The sequence below is a fragment of the Physeter macrocephalus genome, chromosome 11 (assembly GCF_002837175.3).
Source record: "Physeter macrocephalus isolate SW-GA chromosome 11, ASM283717v5, whole genome shotgun sequence".
Taxonomy (NCBI): domain Eukaryota; kingdom Metazoa; phylum Chordata; class Mammalia; order Artiodactyla; family Physeteridae; genus Physeter; species Physeter macrocephalus.
Genome location: NC_041224.1, coordinates 93128862 through 93134175, shown reverse-complemented (window position 1 = coordinate 93134175; position 5314 = coordinate 93128862).

Below are 5314 nucleotides of genomic sequence, written 5' to 3'. Positions count from 1 at the left end.
GGCCATGGCTCACGGGCCCAGCTGCTCCGCGTCATGTGGGATCTTCCCGGACCGGGGCACGAACCCGTGTCCCCTGCATTGGCAGGCGTATTCTCAACCACTGCGCCACCAGGGAAGCCCGGTAACACAAATTCTTGAGTGTACCTCTGGAGAGTGAGGTCTCACACTCACACCTCAATAGCAGTCACTTCAGCTTCCGGGTGTCTAGAGTACCACACTTTTAGTATAGTTTTCAACTGGCATTGTAAATATTTTATCAGAATTAGTTTGTTAAATGGCATTTTATGTTCGTAGTATGATTTTCAGTGACATCTTGGGGCCAGAATTATTCCTTTAGAAATGGATCTCAAGTTATGAGGTATTAGTGGAAAAATTCCATTTCTATGTTCGTTCAGTTACACATCTCTTCCATTATGAAAGGATGCAATTGTTTTGTTATCTAGAGCACTTTGGGGTCACTGAGTATGGACTGAAAAGGAAGCAGTGGTGAGCCATTCTGTGTCTAGAAAACACATGGAATGGTAAGAAGGAATGAAGGACATTTAAAGTCTATAAAGAGAAGATATTAAAAGCAACAAGGGAAAAGCAACACATAACATACAAGGGAACCCCCATAAGGTTATCAGCTGATTTTTTCAGCAGAAACTGCAGGCCAGAAGGGAGTGACATGATATATTTAAAGTGATGAAAGGGAAAAACGTACAACCAAGAAAACTCTACTCAGCAAGGCTCTCATTCAGATTTGATGGAGAAATCAAAAGCTTTACAGTACAGGCAAAAGCTAAAAGAATTCAGCACCACCAAACCAGCTTTATAAGGAATGAAAGACATTTAAAATATTAAAGTTAATAGTTATCAGGATAGGAAAACATTTGTAGCTATTTAATGAGGTCATGTTCAATGAGTTTTTGCCTTTGTACTCCTGCAGTTTCTGCTGTGGGGTAGCTGGCTTTGTTTATTAAAGTATCAACCTCAGTCCTCACTGGCTCAGGGTCCAGCTGAGCCTAATCCCAAAGATAGTAGGTCTTCAGCCTTTATGGCTGACAGAACTGGAAAAGACCAGATAGACACTTCACCTCCCCTACTACCGGGAGAGGTCCTGGGAGACTGAGGACCAAAGGGTTCCTTGTGCTTTATTGGTGAGAGTCTGTTCCTTCACTTTGTCCCTGACTAGCGCAACGCTGGGGCTACCAAAGCCACACCCAAGATGAAGGAAGAGTTGGCTATCCTAATTCCCGGGGTTCTGCCCTAGATCATTGAAAGGGAGGACAGCTAGGTGGGTTATGTGCTGCCATTCGGGCTCATTTGCTCAGCTGGTCTGCTCCTAGTTTTATGTGTCACCGTCCTTTTTTCCACTGCTATGGATAGACTCTCCAATGCTGGCAATCACCTCTCTCTAGGGTGGGTATAGAGTCTGTAGATTCTATCCCAGACCTGGTCAGAGTGGGTCAGAGAGATTGGCATTCTCAGGCCCTCAAATAGGGGATTTTGATTCTTGCGGTCTGTTGAAAGGAAAGACCCAGGGCTGGAGACAACACTTCCTGGAATTCATCCACAGAGGTGCCTACGGGTCTGCCTTGGCCACAAACTTAGTTTCCTTTTGGTGGAGGTTGGCTTAGCAACTGACAGCTCTTAATTAGGCAACAGTCTTGTGAGCCCTCAGCGTGGAGGTGGTAGAGCATAGTGGTAAGGAGTTCCAGAATTGGCATCGTTCAGACCCGCATTCAAATCCTGACTTACCACTTACTAGCTGTGTGTTCTGGATCACAGAGCTCTGAGCCTCAATTTCCTCATCTGTAAAATGAGACAATTTCAAAATGTGTGTGGGATAGTAGAAGATTAAATGAGGATGTATAATAGGGGCTATCACAGAGGCTGGCACATAAGTGCTCAATTAATAGACATTGTTTTTCATAAGGAAATACTCCCCAAAGTAACCTCAACTCCTCATTCATCAGATGTCAAAAAGGTCCCTGAATTTTCAGAAGAACTCCTTCTACAGATCACCATCAGCAAGAATCAAGGTTCCTTCTGCCTGAAATTCTCTTTCCCAAGAGATCTGTATGTTTAGGTTCCTCAGTTCATTCAGATATTGAATCAAAACCACCTTTTTAAGGTTTTCTCTGACCTTCCTATCTAAAATGTCAACACCCCACCGAGATTTCATATGAGTCACTCCTTGTTCTTTCTCTTTGGTATTTATCACTATATAACATGGTACTTTTAGTTATTATCATATTTATTATCTTCCAGTAACTCCTGCCCTTATGAGGGCAGTTTTTGTCTGTATTGTATCCCCAGTGCCTAGGACAGTCACTGGTACTTGGTAGTTAATAAGTGTTTGATTACTTTTGACAGAACATCATGCTCCTTGAATGAAGTGGGAGGTTATTGGAGGATACTGAGCAAGGAGTGACATGATATGACTTACATTTTAATAGGATCAGTCTGGGAAGCCAGGGTATTGTCACTGGTAAGATCCTTCTCCATTATACATACTATTCATCCATTCATTCAGTAGCCAGTTTAATTTGAAAATACAAACCCTCCAACTAGAACGGAACATCTTCTGTGGAACAATCACACACACACCCAGCTCTTTTCTATTTAATTCTCAAGGAAGGACCAAGCAGATACCAACTACCTCATGGCTTTTTCCAAATGTAGGCAGTCATAAGCTAGGTCCATATTCACAACCAGCTTTACTGTATTCAGTTTGAACAAACGCAATCCTGGTCAATGCCACTGTATTTTGGCACAATGAGATGATCAAATGCCAAAGCCCATATACAGTGATCAAGTGAGCGAATCTTTGTTTGGGTTTTGAATAACTTCTCCAGGCAGCACTCCTGCTCCTGTCTCAGGATCCGCATCTTCTTAAGGTGCTTCTCCCATAGGGCCATCTGGAGCCCTATCTTGGCAGAGTTCAGGGTAATAAAATTGAAAATTAAAACCTTAAACTTGTTTGGTAAAGACTTAAGGAGCAACCTTGGGTAGGGTTATTGTAGTTTTAATTGGGAATCACAAAGGCTGACTCATTTCCCAGATTGTAGAAGATGATGAGGGAGAATTTATAGCCTTAGCCTTACAGGTGTTTCCAACCACATTTCTTTTTTTTTAAATTTATTTATTTTATTTTTGGCTGCGTTGAGTCTTCGTTGCTGCATATGGGCTTCCTCTAGTTGCAGAGAGCGGAGGCTCTTTGTTGCGGTGCCCAGGCTTCACATTACGGTGGCTTCTCTTGTTGCGGAGCACGGGCTCTAGGCTCATGGGCTTCAGTAGTTGTGGCGCACGGGCTTAGTTGCTCTGCAGCATGTGGGATCTTCCCAGACCAGGGCTCGAACCCACGTCCCCTTCATTAGCAGGCGGACTCCCAACCACTGCGGCACCAGGGAAGCCCTCCAACCACATTTCTAATCCTAGGAAATGAAGGGATAATGATGACTTGCATTGGTACTTTTGAATGTTTGCTGACCCCTGGTTTATACAACGCCACATAATGTATATGCCCTAAATACCAGTCAGGTGAAAGATGCAGGCACAGCACACACAGTAGTGGAACTAGAGACAGTCAACTGCAGTAACAGAAAGGTTTAAAATAATCAGTAATTCATCTTTGTTGGTGAATTTAAAATAATTTATTTCCTAATAACACACTCAAGAATTTTAAACATTAGCTTAGACCTTCTACATTCTGCCACGACCTTCAATCCCCTTCTCCACCTTTCTGGTCTTTTTGAGAAGAAATAGAGGGGAAGCCGGGATAGATGAGGGCTCAGGAGGGGAGATGATGTACAATTTTTACTTTCAAGTTTGATTTATTGATCTCTGTATCTTGTGTAGATAAGCTGGAGACATGAAAGCACACATAGAACATCACAAAATATTATTTGGTCCCATAAAAATGTCATTCTGGGTTAACATTGGCAATTACAAGTGATTAGTGCAGATTTCTTTTGGTCACTCACACTGTTCTTCTAATGTAAAGACAAATATGGAACAAACAGCTTACTAATTATTTTACATTTCTCTTTGTGAAATATCTTTGTTCTTCCATGATTGAATTATAAACCATTTCTTTCAAATGATGTGAGGTAGAACTAACATGAACTCCATGTCAAGACACACAAATTGTCTTCAACATTAACTAAAACTTCTATGAAATTTATACTTAAGAAATTACTGAAGAATAGCTTTGAAAACTTTCTCAGAATTATGTAATGAACAGTTTTATAATACAAATGTTTTTTATAATTGACAAAGATATTTACACTATTTTCAATAAAATGTATTCCAGCACCTTGACAAATTATTGTCTAATACTATACAAATATGGCATTAATGAAGAAATGGAAAAAATAAACATCACCATCAGCTTAACTATCAAAATCAACAATAGTCATTTTAAATTAATGTGATTAAATACGATGTGTGAACAGATTGTTTCCTTGGCTTGCTGGTTTAAATTTTAGACAGCTGGCAATATTGCAGAATTGTTTATTTGTAATTGTACTGCATGCTATGTGTCTAACATAATATGAACATTTTCTTAATAGAATATTCACATTGGGAATTAAATCTCAATGTAGTCAAATACATTTTTAAGCCTATTGGCTTAATATGAACAAAATACAAACTTGTGATATTTCGAATGTTCCTTTATTTTATTTTATATTTATTATGAAATACTTGAATTTACTTCTGTTTTGTGCTAAGCTCTCCACAGTTTGGCTTCATGTTAAGGCTGGTGTAGCAAGAGGATTGACAATGGAAATAAGGGTTACAAGCTTTTTTTGATCACATCTAGCAGGAAAGAGAGGAAAATCTCTCCTTGAGGTATGGACTAGGTCTTTCCCTTTAAGTTTTATTGGGCTGAACAAATAATAGTCGCCAAGGAAATACCACACACTAATTAGCTTAAACTAATCAAGTTCTCCTGAGTATCCAGAGATGGATTTGGATATCTGAACAAAATTGAAATCATATTCAGAGTAAGAAAAGGCTAAATGGATGTTGATGAGGCAATAAATAGTGTCTAGAATGGATGCTACGTTCTTTCTCAAATCCTGATCTTTGCACACAGCGTTTCCTCTGCCTATGATACTTTTTGCCTCCCTCTTTACCTTGCTTACTTTTACTTGTCTGTCAGCTCTCATCTTTTTTCCCCCATTTTTTTTTTTTTTTTTTTTTTTTTGTGGTATGCGGGCCTCCCTCTGTCGTGGCCTCTCCCGTTGCGGAGCACAGGCTCCGGACGCGCAGGCTCAGCGGCCATGGCTCACGGGCCCAGCCGCTCCGCGGCACGTGGGATCCTCCC